The sequence below is a fragment of the Armigeres subalbatus genome, chromosome 2 (genome assembly GCF_024139115.2).
Source record: "Armigeres subalbatus isolate Guangzhou_Male chromosome 2, GZ_Asu_2, whole genome shotgun sequence".
Lineage (NCBI taxonomy): Eukaryota > Metazoa > Arthropoda > Insecta > Diptera > Culicidae > Armigeres > Armigeres subalbatus.
The window spans coordinates 131,747,574-131,771,843 of record NC_085140.1 but is presented as its reverse complement, the minus strand read 5'-3'; the positions used below and the strand labels follow the sequence as shown (position 1 = coordinate 131,771,843).

The following is a 24,270-nucleotide window of genomic DNA, read 5'->3' as shown; positions in this document are numbered from 1 at the left end:
ATAACACGTTCGGCCAAACGGCATTTCAGGCCACCAGACCCGTTTTCGGACGATTGATATTTTCGGTGGAAGGATCTGTCCGACCAAAAGGAACTGTTTGACTGTATGAACATTTCAGACAAATTACATTTCTGGGCATGTTCCATGTTCTAAGCAATTCTTTCTTTCATTGGCATTACAGCACAACGCCTTCTGAGGGTGGCTGGGTTCGATTCCCGGTGCCGGTCTAGGCAATTTTCGGATTGGAAATTGTCTCGACTTCCCTGGGCATAAAAGTATCATCGTGCTAGCCTCATGATATACGAATGCAAAAATGGTAACTTGGCTTAGAAATCTCGCAGGTAATAACTGTGGAAGTGCTTAATGAACACTAAGCTGCGAGGCGGCTCTGTCCCAGTGTGGGAATGTAATGCCAATAAGAAGAAGAAGCACAACGCCTTACGCGCATCTTACCCCACGGCTAACGAGGACCCCCGATTCTAAGCAATATTCATGGCCAAATGGCCTGTTCGACGAAACAACATTTCCGCATGACTCGTTCAGCCGGTTGTATGACATTCGCCAGAAAACCATTTGTCAGAATGCTTTTTGCCAGAATGGACCATTCCCTAGGAAGCCGTTTGCCAAAATGCATCATAAAAAAAAACAAGCATCATCCCATTCTAACCAGCCAGCTCAAACAATATTTATTCCTTACGAAGCAGCCGTTAAGGAGTAGGGGAAAGACGGCTTTGGCAGGTTTTGTTCTATTATTGACAGGGGGGTTTTGTCGACCAAATTTTATGAAATTTGGCCACAATATTCTTTGATATGCAAATAATGTTTGGGCCAAATTTTAGCCTAGTCAGTCATAAAAAACTCCCCTGCCAATAATAGAACAAAACCTGCCAAAGCCGTCATTCCCCCTATATAATAAACTTTTATCTGACTCCTTACCACTTCTCGAGGAATTGGAGATTGCAGCTGACGAAGTGTCGATCTATATCAAACCTTTAAAATCATCTCAGTCTCAGGCTTCGACAACATCTTGAGTGTAGAACACATAAGCGCCCAGTTCTTCGAGAACCTTTCGCTGATATTTTATCAGTGTCTCAGTTACTATCCTTCCACCGTGAAATTGGCGAAAACCTTTTCCATCCTGATCCTTGGGAATGATCCTTGCTTTGCCTAAAGCTATAAGCTCATCACCATCCTCTCGGGGTTAACCAAGCTTTTCGAATTGGTAGCTCACCGCCAATAGTTACCAGCATCCATCGAATAAAACAATATCCTGCTCATTGAACAGTTTAAATGCGCAAGACATCATTACAGGCGTCCTCCAGGACGACATTCCGGGGCCCTACCCGGATAAAAGTGTACCATAGGCTCAACATTGTATACAATTGAATAACCATGCGCTCTACGGTATACAATAGGATATATAGTTTCTTGATGGTTGTCCATATTGTTTCAACACCGTGGATATAATACGTCAACATAGTTCTCTAATGTAACAATACTTCCAATTGTTTTTAGAACATTTAGTGCATACATTTTAATCATTGATAACTTCTGAAAATTTTGTTCAAATTGTATATAAGCCATATAATAATATTTATCCAATTGTAGCAAATATGCATTATTTTTCTTAAAATTTCATTGTTGAACGGTAAAACCGTCATAATTAAGAAATCCAATATCGTATTGTTTTACTATAAAAATACAATTCAATCTAATGTAATTTGAACAGTTTTCTTCGGATATTTCAACAATATATTCACGATACACTCTATTGTTTGACAAAAGAAAGTGTATGAAAAAATCTCAGATTTTGTATAGTTACGATACTTAACAACCCGTACGTTCTAATGCGAAAACTTCATTTACAATTTAATGAATGGTTCATAACAATGCATTCTAATGTATTTCTATTATTTCATCTACAATAAAAACTATTGTAAATTTATTGTGTTTTATAGTGATGTTACAATAAATTGTATTGTTTTTCTATAATATTTTTTATTCGGGTAGCTGTTTATTTTGTTTACCTTCGAAATGCCGGCACCTTCTAGAGGCTGTACCCTGTCTTGGTTAGTAGATGACATCTCCGACGTGTAAAAAGGTAGAGGGATCAGTGCAAAGCAAAGGGATCAAGTGCAAAGTGTGGTAAAGCTCCAATGAGGCTTTGATGTCCTAGCAGAATACCTTCAAGGCACAGCTTAATAACGATGCATGTCGCTTTAAATTCGAAGCCCTGCTTAGCAATGCCTTTTGTCATTCAATTTCATGTAGGGGAAGGGGAGTGGCAATAAACCCTAGCTAACCAAAGACTGCCCTAATGTCTTAACTGTAATGATTTTTATGGGTATTTTTACCTCATGCAACAGTCAAATAATATAACTAGCTGATGCCATCATAAAATTGTGGAATATCTACATCATCTACATGTTCACATTTCAAAAAAGTGGTGAAATTGTGATGCCGGAAAACTTTTGAGGCAAAACGCTTTTTAGCTTGCAGCTCTTAAGGTCACTCCTGACGGAATCCAAGTTTAAAAGTGCTCGCGTTTTCGGGGGCACACCACTCGATACGGAAGCAACCCACAACTCGGGACTGATTTGCGATTTGGGCGTAACTTATATTGTAAACAAACATTGCTTCATGAATTCCGGAGAATGCAAGCGTTTTCATCCTAAACTAATTCCCTTATCTGGTAGAGGAAATCTTAATCTTTCGGATCCATACCGTGGTTTCCTCATGAAATGCTTGTTTTAGTAGGAATTCGCCTTCCAATGTTTGTTTACAAAATAAGTTACGCCCAAATCGCAAAGCGGTCCCGAACTGTCATTTTTATTTTTTCACGCATGCTGCGACGCAGCAAAACTAAATCAACAAAAATGACAGTTGTGCGCCGCCTCTGAATCGAGTGGTGTGCCCTGAAAACGCGAGCACTTTGGAACTTGATTCCGTCAGGAGTGACCTTAAGGAACAACGGATCACGCGTCGGCAAATCAGTCCTTTTTGGGGCCTCTTCCCCTACTCTGGCTCCGTCACCTTGGAGTAATACCCTTGTCCATAATCTAACTTCATACTACGTAGATAAAGTATAAATCTATCAAATAAAGGAAAATCGCACGGAATCTTATGATTATTTCACTATCAAAAGCGTTACATACCTAGATGTTTCGTAGCGCAAAATTGAGAAAATGTCAGTTACGTAAAAACAGAATTCTGTGTAGTCAGCTAATTGCTATCGTTGGAAAAACATCATCATTTCGCACCTCCTAGAACTGTTTGGATTTTATCAATAAATTGGGTGTCAAATTTACACGAATACTCTTTTCCATCTAAAGTCAACATCATACGACCCGATGAAGAATTTGTTGGCCAGTAAGGGGAAATCAAATTACAAGTCACTAAAAGATCAAAACCAACAACCGTTTCTGTATTTAATTAAAATACTCTTGCCAATCATGAAACGGTATGATACCACTCTACCGAATGAAAGCTCGAAATGATAGCCGAAGGACATTCGCCAAACCCCATGCAATCAAATATCATCACACTTACCAATACACAAACAGAAGTCCTGAAACGTCCCGCAGTCCCATATCCTTACAGCATGACCGTTCAAATTCCAAATACCGCACGTTTGTATCAATATTTATGTATACTGCTTTTCTTCGCCACTTCCGCCCGCTTGTTTTCCAAAGCTACGACCGCTACGCACTGTGTGTGATACTGCTGCCGGTGGTCAAATTCTACGCTCGGAAATATTACACACAACTTTTTTTTTTTACTTTCTCCTCCTTATGCCCAACTGGGGACCAATCACTTTCAATCAATTATTTAGCTATCGCCCACAAACCCAGCAGGGGCACACTTTCGCTCGTTCTCACTCCGGGATGTGGTGGTTGTGCTTGTGGCGAACTATGCACACACGAAACTAATAGACTGATAACGATATAAATATTTAAGGGTGTGTGTATGTGTACGCGCCAGGATAGGAACCACAGACGATTTACTAAATTTTTGCTCAGCTTTTACCGCAACCTGGAAGCAAACAGAAATGGAAAAGAGAAAATGTGGATCAGTGGGGTACAATATTGTCGCAGTCGGAAGCAAAAGTTATTTATCTGGAGAGGCGTGGGGAAGGATGATTCTTCGTCGACAGCGACCAGCCCAAGGTGTGATATGGCTTTCGTAGGTTTCCGTTTGTGGCTAGAGGAAAGGTACTTCATTGAATATTATTTCCAATAGGAGGTCGTCAGTTGCATTCTAGCAAAAATTCCGCTTGAGGCCCTTTCAAAATATTTTAACAACAGCCACTACACCTGATGGTATAATTGCAATATTTCCATTATCAGGCGACAGGTGGTGTTGCTGCGTGTTTGTATCAATGTAATATTGCATATACACTGGTGACATCTGCTGTTCGATATTGTAAGCTTTCAATGTTCCTGCCACACACACGAGGTGGAGAACAGTCTTGAAGAAATTGAAAGTATACAGCTAGAAATTAGTATGGAGGTACAATGAAATCTCTTTTGTTGTTTAGAACTGCAAAACAAGTCGTGGGTACAAAAAATCTAAAAATTATTTGTTGCTTTTTGACCTAGCTTTCATATTGATGCGATGCGTAGTTGATGAGAACGGATGATTTGTCCATACAAGGAAATTCATTTTACTTCAAATGTTGTGGCGCCATCTCTTTCAAACAGCACCTTTGTCTTTGCCTTATTCTGTTATGTTTGGCTTCTGTCATACGTTTGAAAATGCTCCAAATTTTACTCTGAACGTTTCGGGACCGGCCGGGTGGTCTAATGACTGAATGCCTCATATACATAGTGTCTTGGATGAATTTCCTTAGTTTTTGTAGGCAGTATTTTGGCATGACCGTCGTGCTTTCTTATATCTGTCGGATCTAACGCGCACCATCTTTGTGGAATTGCTGTCCGAAACTCCTGCAATATGTTCTACTCATCATTCCGGTTTCAGCTATCTACTGGATACTGCACAGTCAAAAATATTGTTTCATAATTTAACCATTATTTTGATATAAGAAACTCGAACATTGAATGGGAGCTCTACCTTGTAGTTGCAAATATTGCAAAACTCTCCAGCGTCACTAATTCATGAAATAACAGAAGGATGCATTTCAGTAAGCAACGCTTGGTAGTTGAAGAGGGAGAGCGGCATGAGATGTCAACGGATCTGGCGACGTCAACAAATTTTGGGACAATATTCACGGCAAGACTGCGCCATTGCCCGCTATATGAAATGACCGAGAGGGGAATTAGCTGACAAACAAGACTCTGGTGGCAGCCAGGTTGAGCACTTTTAAAATTTGTTGAATGGAGTTTGTTTGTCAGGATATGCGATGTCAACAAATATCTTTGGAATGAACTCATAAAATAGGCAACTGTGCGGAAAAAATATTAATGAACTGATTACCTTCGCACCACAATGGGATTTTGATGGAATCTGTGTCAATAAAAGATTGTGTTCGTGCCTTCTTATGCGATGTCGTTATGGTTGCCAAAGTAGTCGACGACGGTCAAGCTATGGAACACTGCATGAGGTAAAGAAGGCTCCGAATGAGCTAAAACCGTAAAGCTGGTAGGAAGGATAAGATCCTGAGTCAAGCTTCCCAAACTTGGAAGTGAGCAGCTGCATCTGTCGATCCACCACATTAATCAAATATATGGAAGTATGAAGAAAAACCTACCAGCTGGTTGGATGGCCTCATATGATCAATCTATAATTAAGGGCACAGACAAGAAAGTGCCAATTACAGAGGGATCACATTCCTGACCTCGGCGTACAAAATCCTGTCGCGTATTCTATTTAACAGACTGAGGCCGCATGAAGAGCCCTTCGTCGGCGAATACCAGCCAGGTTTTCGTGATGGCCGATCAACGACGAATCAGATGTTTAGCCTTGAGGATGATCCTTGCTTACAGATTATGGAACCAACTTGAGTCGCACAACATGTAGCCGAAAACGAAATTTGCTCTGTATGAAAATCTGATTCCACCAGAGGCCCTTTACGGACATGGAGCGTGGACGTTAAAAGAGGTGCAGGTTTCGAGGGAAAACTTTTGGGTACAATAGTCGGAGTAGAACTTGAAAATGGTGTGTGGCGAAGACACATGAACCACGAGCTGCATCAAAGAAGAAAACATTGTGAGTCGTATAAAATACGAAAGATTTCAGAAGACTTATCAGTGCGAATGTTGGAACAAAGAATAACGAAAACAATATGCAACAGCGAACCAGATAAAGGCCGGCAGCTTCGTGAAAGGCCACGAACACGCTGGCTGCACGCGGTGTAAGCAGACCTTGGAACCTAAAACGTTCAGGAGAACTGGACGAACATCTCCCAAGACCGACCGGAGATTAACAATACGCCAGGCATAGGTGTATTGACGCTGTATGCAAACCTGGTATTTCACGATTAACTTTATTGTCAACTGTCAGCAAAGATCCAAAGTAGGCGAGTTCATCCACCGCATCGAAAGTATCTCCGTCTATCGCAACTCAGCTCCAATTCCATCCCTTTAAGCTGTTTATTTGTTCTTTAGCTGTTGGATAGAGGCTTTAACTTCCCTTAAATTGGGAACAAATTAGATCTCATCGTTTGCTGAAACCCACGTGGTCGTCTCTTCAACTGTCTTGACCCTCACTGCATGTGCTATCAGCGCCACTAAAATGTTCCTCAAAGTGCTGCTTTGAGTGACCTTTCGATCACCACACGTTCATCCGTCAAGATGCTTCCATCCTTATCTCTGCACATTTCGCCTCGTGACACGCTTTTGGAAGATGCGTTAAGCTTGTAAGAGAACTTATTATCTCCGTTTCCGTTTCAGCCCTGCCGTCCTGTTTAGTCACGCTTAGTCGACATCTAAGAAGCTTTCCCCTAAAGCAAAAATTTGTGTTGGTCTATTTTAGCTCATTAAAACTCATATTCGCCTATATGGGTCTCAGTATGATAGTTACTATAAACTGTGTGTACAAAAAATAGTAAACCAATCGGTTTTAAATGTTGTGCATCCGCGAGTACGGCTTCGCACTGTCGGCGCCCCCACGAGTCGCAGTTGAGCGCTGATAGTTACTATCAACTCCCCCAAAGCTAACATGTTGTGCATCCGCGAGTACGGCTTCGCACTGCCGGCGCCCTCACGAGTCGCAGTTGAGCGCTGATAGTTACTATCAACTCCCCCAAAGCTAACATGTTGTGCATCCGCGAGTACGGCTTCGCACTGCCGGCGCCCTCACGAGTCGCAGTTGAGCGCTGATAGTTACTATCAACTCCCCCAAAGCTAACATGCTGTGCATCCGAGAGTACGGCTTCGCACTGTCGGCGCCCCACGAGTCGCAGTTGAGCGCTGATAGTTACTATCAACTCCCCAAAGCTAACATGTTGTGCATCCGCGAGTACGGCTTCGCACTGCCGGCGCCCTCACGAGTCGCAGTTGAGCGCTGATAGGTACTATCAACTCCCCAAAGCTAACATGCTGTGCATCCGAGAGTACGGCTTCGCACTGTCGGCGCCCCCACGGGTCGCAGTTGAGCGCTGATAGTTACTATCAACTCCCCAAAGCTAACATGTTGTGCATCCGCAGTACGGCTTCGCACTGCCGGCGCCCTCACGAGTCGCAGTTGAGCGCTGATAGTTACTATCAACTCCCCCAAAGCTAACATGCTGTGCATCCGAGAGTACGGCTTCGCACTGCCGGCGCCCATATGGGTCTTGATTTTGCATTGAAAGTATTCTATTGTTCACCTAAAATCGCATACCAACATCCCCTGAAAACATATTTTATTTCGGGATACTTGGGTCATTACAGCCCTGCCGTCCTGTTTAGTCACGCTTAGTCGACATCTAAGAAGCTTTCCCCTAAAGCAAAAATTTGTGTTGGTCTATTTTAGCTCATTAAAACTCATATTCGCCTATATGGGTCTCAGTATGATAGTTACTATAAACTGTGTGTACAAAAAATAGTAAACCAATCGGTTTTAAATGTTGTGCATCCGCGAGTACGGCTTCGCACTGTCGGCGCCCCCACGAGTCGCAGTTGAGCGCTGATAGTTACTATCAACTCCCCCAAAGCTAACATGTTGTGCATCCGCGAGTACGGCTTCGCACTGCCGGCGCCCTCACGAGTCGCAGTTGAGCGCTGATAGTTACTATCAACTCCCCCAAAGCTAACATGTTGTGCATCCGCGAGTACGGCTTCGCACTGCCGGCGCCCTCACGAGTCGCAGTTGAGCGCTGATAGTTACTATCAACTCCCCCAAAGCTAACATGCTGTGCATCCGAGAGTACGGCTTCGCACTGTCGGCGCCCCCACGAGTCGCAGTTGAGCGCTGATAGTTACTATCAACTCCCCCAAAGCTAACATGTTGTGCATCCGCGAGTACGGCTTCGCACTGCCGGCGCCCTCACGAGTCGCAGTTGAGCGCTGATAGGTACTATCAACTCCCCCAAAGCTAACATGCTGTGCATCCGAGAGTACGGCTTCGCACTGTCGGCGCCCCCACGAGTCGCAGTTGAGCGCTGATAGTTACTATCAACTCCCCCAAAGCTAACATGTTGTGCATCCGCGAGTACGGCTTCGCACTGCCGGCGCCCTCACGAGTCGCAGTTGAGCGCTGATAGTTACTATCAACTCCCCCAAAGCTAACATGTTGTGCATCCGCGAGTACGGCTTCGCACTGCCGGCGCCCTCACGAGTCGCAGTTGAGCGCTGATAGTTACTATCAACTCCCCCAAAGCTAACATGCTGTGCATCCGAGAGTACGGCTTCGCACTGTCGGCGCCCCCACGAGTCGCAGTTGAGCGCTGATAGTTACTATCAACTCCCCCAAAGCTAACATGTTGTGCATCCGCGAGTACGGCTTCGCACTGCCGGCGCCCTCACGAGTCGCAGTTGAGCGCTGATAGGTACTATCAACTCCCCCAAAGCTAACATGCTGTGCATCCGAGAGTACGGCTTCGCACTGTCGGCGCCCCCACGAGTCGCAGTTGAGCGCTGATAGTTACTATCAACTCCCCCAAAGCTAACATGTTGTGCATCCGCGAGTACGGCTTCGCACTGCCGGCGCCCTCACGAGTCGCAGTTGAGCGCTGATAGTTACTATCAACTCCCCCAAAGCTAACATGCTGTGCATCCGAGAGTACGGCTTCGCACTGCCGGCGCCCATATGGGTCTTGATTTTGCATTGAAAGTATTCTATTGTTCACCTAAAATCGCATACCAACATCCCCTGAAAACATATTTTATTTCGGGATACTTGGGTCATTACAGCCCTGCCGTCCTGTTTAGTCACGCTTAGTCGACATCTAAGAAGCTTTCCCCTAAAGCAAAAATTTGTGTTGGTCTATTTTAGCTCATTAAAACTCATATTCGCCTATATGGGTCTCAGTATGATAGTTACTATAAACTGTGTGTACAAAAAATAGTAAACCAATCGGTTTTAAATGTCCCACCCCCTTCCCCCTCCCATGGCTGTCTCTTGGATTCGAACCAAGAGCACCAACAAAACCGCCAGAATGATGCGTGTACGCTATCCACTCGTTCACGGTTACTGTGTAAATTATTGCTGTTATTAAATGATGCCTCTCTTGTCTGAAAAGTCAAGAAGTCGGTGAGCACTACTTCTCCGCTCTCCATGAACCATGGTTTAAAGAGAGCGAGTTCGCGCAAAACGATGTTGCAGTTCACAGCTCGTCACTCACGCGATGCAAAGTTTATAGTAAGAGCTTGTATGTACAAGCTATTTTTCTGTTCTAAAAAATAAAAATGAATTTGCTTTCCTTTGAGGCAATATAACTCCCGAACGGATGGGCTTCTCATGTATCGGTTCGGATTGGCGATTTGGCGTTGCAAGAGAAAGAAGAAGCAGAATGTCGCGCATTCGAAAAATAAGCACGGGAAATGAAAAAAAAAATAAAAGACTCCTCCACATTTCTAGAGGTAATTTATTTGAAAACGGTTGTCAGTACGAGGTTGGAAATATTTAATACTGTGAATAAAACGAAATTCAAAAACAAAATTTTGAAATCTAAATTATTCGTCTATTACGCAGTGCAAGAGAATTGCAACCCCGCGCTGATAACCGTTTTAATTAAATTACTTCTAGAATTTTTTAGAAGTGTTTGAAAATTTTCCTCCTATCTTTTCCCGTGCTAATTTTTAGAATGCGCGACATTCTGCTTCTTCTTTTTCTTGCAACGCCAAATCGCCAATTGAGATCTGCTGTGTTTATATCTTTGAAAAGACGGCCTGGAAAGCCACATAAGCTTGCGCCCACATAAGTCTCAGTTGGACACTGATGGTTACTATCAACTCCCCCAGAGCCAACATTTTGCGCTCCCGCAGGTGCGGACTCGCACTGCTTGCGCCCACATAAGTCTCAGTTGGGCACTGATGGTTACTATCAACTCCCCCAGAGCCAACATTTTGCGCCCCTGCAGGTGCAGATTTGCTATATCAGCGCTCAAACGGGTCTGCCTAAACTTTCGTTTAGTGGATTTAACTGATCGCAAATCATACCGAATATCCCTCAACTCCATAACTGGAAGCATCTGAATTCTGTTTTAAGAAACAATGTTCGAATTTTTGGAATCAAAAATGTAATCTTGTAGTTTATAATCTATATTGTACTGAAACAATCAATGTAGCTTTTTTGTCACCATACGTCACTGGAAATAAACAAATAAATAAAATGAATAAATAAACAAATAACTGAGGATATGATACATCAAATATACGTATGAATTGAAATGAAATGATTTCCGTTTTCCTTGTGCGAGCAAAATAATACAAGTCAGTCAAAAAGCCGTCTGGTACGGTTTGGCAGTACCCCGACCAAATGTGACAATGTGAATGTGAAAATTACACGGTGGACAATTTTAAGCGTGAAAATGTTTCGAAAACTGTTAAAGTATTTTTAGTCTACTGAGCTCCATTGCGTACAAAGGTTATTGGAAAGCCGAAGACACAAAGCAACACATCAATAGGATCAGAAGCATTATTCGGAAATGGCAGCCGTCCAGTGGTCATGTGATACTTGCAAGATTAAACCACCACCGTCGGTGATTAAACTACGCTGCCATGGACCATATGCTATTATTCATTAATCTGAGTTTGAAGACTAAGGTCAACTCTACATATAACGTATATGAGATTGAAATGTACTTCGTTGTAATTTTATTCCCAAGCCATTCTTTCCATTCCCGCTATTTATTGGCCACCAGTTACCTTAAATACAAAAACAGCTTCTTATTATTTAGTGTTTTAGACGAAGATATTTGCAATGAATCAACTTCGCATTATAGCTAATAACAAACTCTATAGTCACTTCACATTTACATTAGGGAGATTTTGAGTCACCCTTTCTGAAGTTTCATACATCTGGGGAGATATAATATTTTTTTTAATGATAATTGTTTCGTAGAAAAAATCTAGACCAACATTTGAAAAGGGCGTAACAGCCAAAATTTATTCCTTCTGATTCTTTGTCCACATATATAGCTGTATATGTAGACGAAGAATCAGTTGGAATAAATTTTGGCTGTTACGCCCTTTTCAAATGTTGGTCTAGAAATAACTGATTGGATGGAAACATAAGAGAATTTATTTTTTCATAATCCCTTTTGATTCTAATTTTTTATCATATTTTCTACTATTTTAGGTAACTCAAAAACTGCCGATAATTGAACGCTCATGAACGCTATTACTTAGGTGACCGTCAGAGTAAAAGCGACGTGCGATAATTACAATTATTATCAATGATCTGTCAAATTGTCAATGCATTCAGAAAATACAAATAGGTAGATGTCGATTGATGAAAAAGTGTATCCCCTAAAGTGCTACTTTGATTTCTCAAATGTGGTTTCCTTATTACATTTTAGATACACGAGAAAGGTACCATCTCCGCAGGTTTTTATTTTTCTAATAAAGGATAATTTATTCGCTATACAAATACCTTGGTGAGCATGCATAAGTATAACGTATATCGTGTAAAATAATCTAAGAATCTAAATAAAAATCATAAAATCAATGTTGAATGTATTACGACATTAATATTATAAACATAACTCACGATAACTAAACGCCAATCAGCGGTACCGTGCCACTGCAGTCCTAGAATTCCAACGATGCCGCCATGCTGCCTCACCACCGACAAATGATCATCTGAGACGAATTGTAGGATCAAGCGGTAGTCAGCTAGACAAAATAGAAAATTTCCACTTTTAAGCACTTTGCAATACTCTCGACAATCACTTGCTCGTATTAACACGCTGATTCTTTCGAACTCTGGGAGAAATTCTTTTGATCAAACTGGCGTGCGAAGCGATAGCACGTTTCTACACACTAATCAGGGACCATATTCTTTGCCAAATAAAGCAGAAATTACTCTTATGCACTTCTTCTTCTTCATCTTCTTCATCGAACTGAGGTGCCAAGCGATAGCACGTTTCTGGTGAGCACTTTTTAGCTATTCGGAACTTTCTTTATCGAAATTGTGTACCGAACACGTCGATTGCACGATTTTGCAAAACACATCAGTAATATCTTCGGCATTATTCGGAGCTAGTGTGCCAACCACCAACACACTTTTGGTTATCGATCTGCTTCATTATTAATACTTTGGTTCATCACGTTAGTCCTGAATAATGAAACGTGCAAATTTACTCATATAAGTAAAATCAAAATCAGCTAAACAAAACATTGATAACTGTTTCACATTCCGCGACACTACCGAACGAATCTGCCTCTAAATTGATGCCAACCCGGAAATCATATTTCTGTTGCGCGAAACCGAAATTACTCTCCCACACTTCCGTTTTTCTTGATCGAACTGGATCGAAAAACAACTCTTCCTACTTTTAAAACAGACGAATATAAATTTAAGTCGTGTACCTACATCGCTCAAATGCGTGTCAAGCACGAAATCAAGACAAAATTTGCAAAACGACTTATCTGCTTTTGTAAACATAGATCCCATTTCGCGGTCCTTAGCTTCTTACCCAGCAACTCCTATCCCTACTGCCTCGTAGCGCTGGCCGGGATACAAGCAACCTTAGGGAAGACCGGATAACCAACCCCGGTGGGAACTATGGTCGTATGCTGACAGGGAAGGGGTGATTTGCGGAGGTGCAAATCTGATCGAGCGTCTGTTCCCCATAATAGGGGCGGCTGATCATCGTCCTAGTGCCAGCGAGGGACTTTAAGCAAAATTGTGCACACCATACTGCATCGTGTCAGCATTGAGAAGGAAGCGATGTAGGTAGCGCAACCCTGGTAAGGTAGCCTACCGAAGATTCTACAGTTACAAAGAAAGGCAAAAGTAGAGCAAACGGATTGATTCAACGGCAACATATCCGTCAACGAATAAAGGACAACGATTAGAAAGTCGGATCTTGGAACGTGATAACTTTGAATGAACCCGCACATGTTGAGCTCCAGGCTAGTGAGCTGCAGAAGATCGGCGTGAGGGTGACAGCAGTTCAGGAAATACGGTGGCCCAGACCTAGAGAACGTGAATTCCGGGCGGTGAATTCCATAGCTAACACTGCATTCAAGTACCACATCTACTATTATAGCGGCGGTGACAGAGCAGAACGTGGAGTTGGCTTCATGGTGCTCGGGAAGCAGATGAAGCGTGTTATCCGGTGGAAGCCGATAATCGACCACATTTGCGTGTTGAGAATGAAGGGCAAATTCTTCAACTATAGCCTATTCAGCATCTATCCCCCAACGAATGATGAGCCTCATGACGTGAAGGATGGCAATCAGCACTACCTACTTCGCACGTAAGAATGTCTGCAAACGCACATAGATAGACCACGTGCTAATCGACGGACGACATTTCTCGGAAGTTATGGATGTAAGGTCCTTTAGAGGCCCGAAAATTGACACGGATTACTACCTTGTAGTTTCAAAAATTCGGGTGCGACTTGCCAGCTTCACGAATTCACAAAATAACAGAACAATGCGTTTCAATATCCAATAAAATTCAATAAATTTCCAATAAATTTCAATAACGCTTGTCAGTTGAAGGAGATGCTGAACAGTATCATCAGAAGCTGGAAGAGCGGTTAGGAAATGCCACTGGATCTGGCGACGTTAACAGATTGTGGGACGAAATAATTGGTTTGATGAGGAGTGCTGGCGAGTGACGGACGAGAAAAATGCTGCTAGGAGTCGAATGCTAGTGGCTCGTACCCGTTCCAACAGAAAATTTGCAGAAAAAACAGGGAATTTGCTGACAGACTAGACTATGGAAGGTGGAAGGTCAAGCTGTGGAACCATCAACGCTGGACGAGGTAAAGAAGGATCACCCTTCTGAGCTCGGCGTATAAAATTCTGTCACGTATGCTGTTTAACAGACTGAGACCGCTTGAGGAGTGCTTCGTCGGCGAATACCAGGCAGGTTTTCGTGAGGGCCGATCAATGAGCGAAAACAATATTCAACAGAGAACTGCACGCGGTGGAAGTGGACCTGGGGACTGGAGTAACACCCCCAAGACCGATGATTATAGAGCTCTACAAAACGCCAGGCATATGTGTATCGACGCTTTGCCCTCTGTCGAATTAAACTTGTTGCGAGAAAATCGGTTAAAGAATACTATATGAAAAGTTGTCTAATGTTTTTCTTAGCTTTTGTGCACACACATACACACATACGTACACACGAACAGACAGACATTTGCTCAGCTCGTCGAGTTGAGTCGATTGGTATATAACACTATGGGTCTTCGAGGCTTCTATGAAAATATCGTTTTCGGAGTGAAATGATAGCCTTTCGGTACAACTTTGTTGTACGAGAAAGGCAAAAATGTCAAAAAATATAGCCTTTAGTTGAAAATTTGTATTGTCAAATGCAAGTTTTAACAGTATTATTCATGTATGAGTGAATAATGTTTTACAAATGGTATATCGGGGAAGCAGTCGCTGAAGACAAGTATCAATGTTTTCAGCGACCAAACGAAAAGTTTCAATGCATAAAGCAATATTAAAGAAAATACTTTTTGCGCAAAACAATACACATACCTCCAGATATATTTGAAAATAAGTATGAAATAAGCCCAATTCGACATTCGCGGTCATTGCTAAAAATCAGGCTGAACTGCCAGCAAATTATAAGCAAATTAAAAATACACCCAGGTTTTTTTTACGCGGTTGGAATTCATTAATTTCTCGGTTAACCTAAACTTTTACAGCTTTTCAAATACCACCTGAATTTTCTTTGATTTTTTGTGAATTTTTTGGTGGGGTTAACTCATCGCTTCATTGACCCTGAAGGTCTTAAACGACCAAAACCAAACCGTGTAAAAAAAACCTGGGCAACTTTGGTTTGCTATTGGATCGACATGATGCACAAAGTGAAATTTTCATCCAATCTTCACATTACAAATTTTGGGATGTGTACTTTCAGATTCTTACGGAAAATCTTGCGCAAACTTGCGCCATTTTGAGAAAACGCGATTTGAAAGAAAATGTGTGTACTTCAAAACTTGTCTTTTTTCCTTAGTGTGCATCATAGCAACACAAATTTCAATATTCTACTATAATAACGTTTATTCCTATTTGTTCTTGATATTATGTGAATAAAAATTCGATGTCGTTTGAAAATTTATTTAAATATTTGATTAAAGAGTCAAAACATAAGGCCCTTTTCAAAAAATAGTCGCGAAATGACTGGAATAAGCCATTTTATACAAAGCTCAAATGACAGGAGACCTAACATTAATATTTACATTTTACAAGGAACATTTGCGAAAATGGAATAAAATGATTATGATGATGATGACGAAATGATGATGGTTTGCATGCAAATTTACCAAAACAAAGACCGAGCCGTCCACTCAAAATTTCGACCAGCTGTTCGAATCTGTCTCATATAATGGCTTATTGTTACTTAGGCTTCGTCTCATTTGGAGAATTAAAATGAAATTAAACTTAAAAGTGACATTTCAATAATTATCAAATAACCCTGCTCGCAGAGCAAGATTACTTTTGACAGATATCGAATCATTTTGCATCGATGTCTTATTAGAATTTCTGAGTAGCACCAGCCATTTTTATGACTGGGTTATTTGCTAATTTTCGAACTGTCACTTTTAAGTTTAATTCTCCAAATGAGACAGAGCCTCAACAACATTTCGCTGTTATGACAACATTAAAAACATCTTTTAAGCTCGAAAAAAGAAGTCCGCCAGTTTGTATGGGGAGGCCCCATAGTGCGCCACCGACAACATTTTAATCGGCACACAGGTCTGTTTACTCACTATCCTCAATGAAAATAAATACTATGGAAATCCATATATTGTGTGCGTGCCTTTCGTGTATGGCAAAAAAGCTTTCACTACTACATTCGAACCAGCTCCCATAAGAAGCCGTGCAAATATGTACGTCACCATTTGCTGTTTACATTTTCCATCATCCGCTAATACACTTGCATTTGGTCTTCTTCCTCACCTTCTATCTATTCTCATTGCACTATCCTATTAAACGTCCCGCGACGACTAAACAACTCACGTGTGGCAGCCCGGTGGTTTCCGCGCACGACCGTCGACTGAAGCGATTCGCAGTACATTAGCATTGTTTTTAAACTTGTTTATATCGCGACGAAAAGAAAAACTCACACAATAAATTATTTTTCTTGCTTTCCGGAGCAAAAATATAAACGCATGCACGCGACATTCAAAATCGTACTGGCGGGCAAAACAAAACACGCACTAGGGTAGTTGTACCAATAACAGTAGTATTAACCTAGATATCTGTTTGGTACATAAAATACAGTGATCGTTCGCTAATTGGGGCACGACCTCACCCCAACTAGCGAATGCCGTTCGCTAATTGGGGCGTTTTGACAAGCGTCAATGTTGTTTACTTTTTGCATTGAACAAAGGAAAATTTTACGCGCCAGAAAATATCGATCCCGCCAAACACGGAAACAAAACGTCAACTCGTTTTTGACATCACATTCTGACGTTTAGCTGCTTTTTAATTGGGTTTCGCCCCAATTAGCGAACCCCCAACTAAAAAGCGCCCCAACTAGAAAAACCCCAATTAGCGAACGTTCACTGTAGTACGGAATAAGTTTTATCTAACTCTAACCCATACGTCAGCTATAAGTCTTTCTTCCCTACCTTTTGCTACTACTTTTAGCAAATATATGGATTATACCAAAAACCTTAGGTTATATTACAAAATGCTGTATCATAGAATCACTATTATCATTAGCTCGTGTTCCAAAAACTAACTAAGGAAAATTAGACTGCATAAGACGGCAGTACCGTTGTAAATGATGCTGAAAAAACATAGCTATACATTAGAGTGGGGCGTCATGATCATTTTTTCAAATCAATGGTTTTTCGAAGCCATTCTGGGTCCTGAATAACTGTGCAAAATTTGGGACCGATTGGTTGCTTCCTCGCTTTCCGCATCGCGTTTGAAGTTTGTATGGAAATTAGTATGGGAAAACGTATATTTTCGCATTTCTATTACTAGAGGTTTCAGCACATTGCGTTAAAGAATAACCCAAAGGATGCCGAAAAATTTTGCTGAAGAAGGCGTGTTGCTGGAACGTCCACGAGAAAAGTTATAACGCTTCGAAGATTGAGTGTTGAAACCATATGCAAAAAATCGTTTATTCTGCCAGCACTGCCGAACTACGTAGACCAATAATTGAACTGAGTGTTATTTCAAAATAATTGATCTTATAGGGCTTTAGAGCTAATGTGAGCTATCCGGAATCATTTCACAAAGAAAAAAATCCGACAAGAAGGAAGATGGGTTTTGCCTTTCGATATCTATAGGTCGTCCGGTAGTGCTGGCAGAAACATTGATATTTTGCATATGGTTTGAACAATCAATTTTCTAAACGTAATAACATTTTTTGTAGACCTTCCAGCTACGTACCTTCTTCGGCAAAGTCTTTCGGCATCTTCCAGACTATATGCTAACGTATTGAGTCACGTGATTGATGATAAAATGAAGCCGCTAATAGCAACAATGTAAAAATGTACGTTTTCCCATACTAATCTCCATGTGAATTTGAAACGCGATGCGGCATGCGAGGTCGCATCCAATCGAGCCCATATTTTGCACAATTGATTGGGGTCCCAAAACGATTCAGAAAAACCTTGATCTCACTTGATCGGACAAAGTTTGCGTTTTTCCATACAACTGCGCCCCACTCTACTATACATATACCAGTTATTGGAGCAAGTAAGCAAGTAATTTTGAATATTCAGGTTGCTTTTTAAATTGGAATAATATCTTTGAATAAGCAAAGATAATATCTTGTGCTCAGATGATATTGCAATAGCTGCTTTCAACCAATGCCGTTCACTGTTTTACATCCTATCAAAAACAAATGGATGAGTAGTAATTTGGCATGTGTATTTTTTACACGCATGTCAGTACGACGAAACTGGTATCTCAATAGTTTATTTGAATATCCTTGATTACTTTGAGTACCATGATTACTGGTACACCGACCCTAACGATAATTAAAAAAAACGAACTCCCTGAGTAAATGCACCCACAGTTGCACTGACATGACGTCTTCCCAACCAAGCGAAAGAGCGTCCGTCGCTGCCGTCGCCATCACCATCGACGATACACACGAGAGAGTGAGTCACACCGCAAGAGAGTGAGAGCCGCAACACACCGAATGCGTGAGTGGTAGTGAGCTTTACCGCCGCATGAGATATTCTCGGCGTAGCACCAACTTAGAATTCGGAAGTCGGGACTTCCGAACCGAACTTTATTCCGAAGTTTTATCTGTCAAACTGATTGATGCGTTGTTTAGCGCATCTTTAGGCGAATCTAGCGCACTACAGTGATCGTTCGCTAATTGGGGCACGACCTCACCCCAACTAGCGAATGCCGTTCGCTAATTGGGGCTTTTTGACAAGCGTCAATATTGTTTACTTTTTGCATTGAACAAAGAAAAAAATTACGCGCCAGAAAATATCGATCCCGCCAAACACGGAAACAAAACGTCAACGGGTTTTTCACATCACATTCTGACGTTTAGCTGCTTTTTAATTGGGTTTCGCCCCAATTAGCGAACCCCCAACTAAAAAGCGCCCCAACTAGAAAAACCCCAATTAGCGAACGTTCACTGTACTTCCGAAGTTGGGAAAGTTGCCTGTATCTGGAGAAAAATCGAACTTCGGTATAAAAAGCGGTCTAACTTTATTCCGGATAGAGAATATCAGCATCATCAACAGCAAAACGCGTTGCGCTTCGAAAACACCACGTGCATCTCTCCATCTCGATAACTCTTGGCTTAGAGACATAGGGGTATGAATATACTCGCTAGGCAAGTGAATTGAAAGTCGCTCGATTTGAACCCGAATTGAACGTCTCAGCACGTTTTTTCAACTCACCTAAAAAACAGCAAGTTGAACATGTTCATCTTTCGACAGGCCAATTGAGGTAATGTTTAGGACCTTGTTTTAACACCTTCGCTTAGGACTTAAACCAGGTTTAAGCAGATGAACAAAACCCGCTTAAGAGTTAAGCAGAGGTGAAGAAATTGATCATAAGTTGTATAAATGGGAATTATCTAAATAAATAAAAAAAATGTTATATTTTCCTTTATCACGATTTATAAAAAATCTTATTCATACAATCCAACTTGTGTTCATTACAGAAGAGAATGTAAAGTTTGCATAGAGTAGCTCGAAATTTACAAATATGTGAACATTTGAAGAGTTGTATTAGATGTTTGAATTTAAAAACTTGGTTGAATTTGTAAATAATGCGGCGCTGCAAACAGTTGACAAAAGGAAAACCATAAATATGTAGAAAAGTATTTAGAGCTTTCTGTCCTTGTTATACGAGTTAGTGCTATCCCATTTTATTCTACCTTTTGATTTTAACTTTAAAGATTTGAATCTGAATTAATCGCCTGCTTTGAGCGTGCTTACAGCGGCACACAAGGAGTTAACTTTCTAAAATCAGTATGGCTAAAGGCATCTAAGGTTCGATTTCTCAAAATTAAGCGGACACCATCCTTCATAACCGGTACCGAATAGTTTTTCATGAAAAGTTCCTAGTTTTGAGAAAACCCGCCGCTCGGTTCCGCATTCACCACCAGTTGAACTTTTGTTGTTTCCCGTTTCAGACAAGTCTACAGTATTGCCACTTTTTCAAATGTCCATATTATTCGTGAAACAAACAAGTATACTGGATATGTTCCCCTGAAACCGTTCCCTAACCCGGATCTCCGCATGATGTCTTTTTAGTGCATTTTTTTTTATTAAGAGGCACTTTATCGTAGTTTCCGGCGGGATTTAAACGCTGGTGCTGGTGGGTTCGTCAGAAATTTTTACACAATTTTCCATACCATCTATCGTTGCTTTTGTCAATCTTATAAGACTCCCGGGAAATCAAATCTTATCCATTATTTTCCACAGCTCTACTGGGTCTATGTTGTCGACATCCGCCTTGAAAGCTATAAACAGATGGTAGGGTTAAGGCAGGCATTTTCGTCTCATCGTCATAGTCTCAAATATCAATTAAATAGAAGCTTTATTGCCAAATTCATCCGTACCCAATCGCTTAGGCGAAACGTTTTGCAACAGTGGAGTTCTAGCAAAATGACGTTGATTTCATTGATTTTAGCCCCTATGACGATGGACGGAAATACCTGCCGTGTCCCTATATTGCGACCTGACCTTCGCGGATTTTCTAAGGGTTTGCCATACAGTAAAGATCTGGTCCGTTGTCGAGCGGTCGTCAATAAAGCCGGCTTGATAACTTCTTCCAAACATTCACTATTAGTGACATATGGCGGAAGATAATCTTGGATATCACTTTACAGGCGACATTTAGGTTGGTGATCGCTTAAATGTTCTCATCTTTTTTTTCAGATTATTTTCCCCGTTGTGGTTCAGTTTCCAAGATTCTGACTATCAGTCTGTGAAGACAGATAGACAGTTTTTCCGGGACCATCTTGGTGAGTTCAGCTCCGATATAATCCTTACCAGCTTCATCAATGCTATTGAGCGGATGGATGGCATCCTCAACTATCCTCAAGTTTAAGGCTGTCCCGCATCCAACTTTCGATCACCACACTTTCGTCCGTACAGATGCCCCCATCCTGATCCCTGCACATCTCGGCTCGCGACACAAAACTTTTATGGGATGTGGTAAGCTTCTGATAGCACTTGCGAGTTTCTTGAAAACGGCGTAGCTGCTTCATCTCATCGCACTCCGTTTCGTTGGACGTTGATTATACTGAAGTTGAGGAACAGGCCGACCACGCACCTTTGCATATCGTCATTCACTATGAAAACTGTTCTTAGCTGGTGTGGTATGCCCTATTTCCGCCGTATTTCAGTACATTGACGAGTATGCGTGTGCTCCTTATAAAGTTGAGATATTTGCAGTTCCACGAACCAAGCTTCCAATCCCTAGTCCCACAGAAATTCTTAGTTTTCGAATATGCGCCCTTGAAATAGCCTTATTGTGTTAACGCCCCCTTTAAAAATAGGCGACTAAGTACCCCATATTTTACGACGACAGGGCTGTTCCGTTTATAGAGAGTCCCTTGCTATAACGTCCGTCCTTCTTCTTCAGAAACAATCTGTTCCTGCTGCCTCAGTTCCACATATCCTATGTTGCTCTCAGCTGTGTCGTTTACGGCTGCTTCGACTGTACTGCAGCAATCCTTAAGAGTGACCGCCCCATCGAGTTCACCATCTTCCGGCAACGCTGCATCAATGTGCTATGGGTTCGCAACGGTGACATTCGGTTGCTTCAGCCGCTCTAGTTAGTACCGAGTTTTGGGCGCAGTTTAATCATTATCCGATGGTAGTCATATTCGACGTTAGCGTCACAATAGGTCCTGACGTCGATAGTGTCGGAGAAGTGATATCAATCAGAACGCGATCCCTCTACATAGGCGAGTAAGCGTGTACTCCCAAAAAGTTGAGAAATCTGCAATCCCCTATATCGAGCTTCCTATCGCTAAGTCCGTTTGTTACTGTGGTATTTTCTCGTTGCTAAGTTTTTAAAGCAGTATTGTAGAGCCTACTGACACTAATCCCCCTGAATTTGCGGAGGACTGTTTTCCCTCAATATCCTGAGAATCAGAGTACATGGTTATGCCTGAGTCCCTCACTGACATTCGGAAGATGATCAGCCGCCCTTACTTTTTGACGTTGTCACGTCTAACTCGAAGGTACTGGGTGTCGAATCAGAATCTAAAATTGGGGATCGTCACAAAGTTATGTAAGATTTAGAACGTTATTAGAGCCTTTGTCTTTCGATTAATTTTGGAGATTAATATATCAATCGACTCGGACACTCTCCAGCAATTTGTGAATTATATTGAAACCTTCTAATATTTTCTATAAACTATAAAAAAGTTCCATTCTTGCCATACCAAGTAAAAATTTCAGAACAAACCAATCCCGTTCATGCATTTCCAACACGGACATCAGAATGAATACGGACCGTTTGGCCCACCGTTTCATTTTGGTTAACCGGCATGGAAAGTGGACAGACAATGGCGTCTTTAGCGGTCCTAGCACCGATGACGGTGGTTCATACATCTATAGCTTTTATGTGGCAAACTATTGAATGGCTGTCATCAGCAGCCCTTCAGTAAAATTTTCTCAGATTTTCTCATTACAGACGCGTGTCGCAGGTAAAGCGCTGGTGCTGCAAAAATGTATTCACATGGAAGACGTCAGCAGCAGCCAAGTGAAATTTTCTCTCAAGATTCTGATATTGATGTTGTACCTGTTGGCAGCAGTATCACGAGCGCGCGTCAGAAAGCAAACATTTATTCTAAAACCGTAAGCTGCTTGCTCGCGCGCTGTCCATTTTGTTTGAGACATTGCGAAGAGCGGAGCAAACACAGAACCGGGATGACTATTGGTCGCTGGCAGGAGGGGCTCGACTGTGTTGAGGGGATCTGGGGCCTCCTTACGACTAGCAGGCGCGCATCCCGGTGATAATCCATAACTAGAAGTGATGATTTTGTCAGGTAGAGAAAGTTGCGAATTCAAAACGTACTTGCCTGAAATGGCAGGCTGGAAGCCTCTTTCTCCTGACCCATATACAGGGCCGGGACGACTGATGAGCGCTGGCAGCATTGACTCGACTGTAATGGGGGAATATAAGGCTTCCATCCTGCAAATACCGGTGCGTCCCGGGTCCCGCTTCCGATTCGACATTTTTCAGAAGCCATCAAGCCAACATCAAGATCGCGTGGTCGCTTATTCGGTCTACGCAGATCTAATGTTGACCAACGGTGTCAATGGCAGAACTGATGGTTTTGAATTTAATTCCTTTATTTCGGCAAGAAGCTTGCTTATTGCAGTAGTGAGCGTAGAAGGTGGAGAATGTTCGTCAGCTCGAGATGAGATTGTACGGAAATGCCCATTTCCGAACAAATCTAGACCAACATTTGAAAAGGGCGTAACAGCCAAAATTTATTCCTTCTGATTCTTCGTCCACATATATAGCTACATATGTAGACGAAGAATCAAAAGGAATAAATTTTGGCTGTTACGCCCTTTTCAAATGTTGGTCTAGAAATAGTGAAATAGTTCATCATTGCGCGTGTAACACCACCAGAGCAAGTATTCATATGAAATGATTCTCCACAGCAGTGTTGGTAAAAACTCAAAATCTCAAAACTCATGGATGATTCAAATCAAGCGTGAGTTGAAACGCACCCAACTCAGCATCTAAAAACTCATGGATGAGTTGAATCATCCATTTGAATCATCGTAGGTTTTCTTTTGTTCTCCTTCGTTAAAAACAGTGAATTGACGTTTGTCGTATATAATATTAAACACTCTTTTATTTATAAGCGAAAAATTGCCCGCAAATTGATTTCAAATGCGTTTTTAAACCAAAATGATTTTTTGGCAAATGAGTGAAATGATGCGTTTTAGCATGAAAAATTCAAGCGTGATGCATTCCTTTAAAATCGCAGACGATTTCGATCGCACGGGAGCGCTCGTTGATTGAGATTTATGAGTGATTTTACCAACACTGCTCCACAGTAGCCCCGACTGTGAACAACATCGATGCCAGTAGGGGCGATTCAAATATGACGCCCACTACTTTTTGAGATTTCTAGACCCCCCCCCCTCTGTCACGCTTTTTTGGATACCTAGTATATGTCCCCCCCCCCCCCCCCACAACCTGTGACATCATTGTTGAACGACCCCGTAATGGGATCGACACATTTTGCGCATAATTTAGCCATGCCGTCGACCGCATTTGAATACGCAACGTG

General features: G+C 41.8%; 1 protein-coding gene across 3 annotated transcripts in view; it reads right to left on the bottom strand.

Annotated features, from left to right (window-relative positions):
- LOC134215124 (slit homolog 2 protein) overlaps positions 1–24,270 on the bottom strand; it is a 136,922-nt gene that overhangs the window by 76,635 nt on the left and 36,017 nt on the right. For all 3 annotated transcript variants that reach the window (XM_062694373.1, XM_062694374.1, XM_062694376.1), the window contains one exon: positions 3,550–4,032. The gene's annotated coding sequence lies outside the window, so the exon portion shown is untranslated. The remainder of the gene's footprint in view (positions 1–3,549; positions 4,033–24,270) is intronic.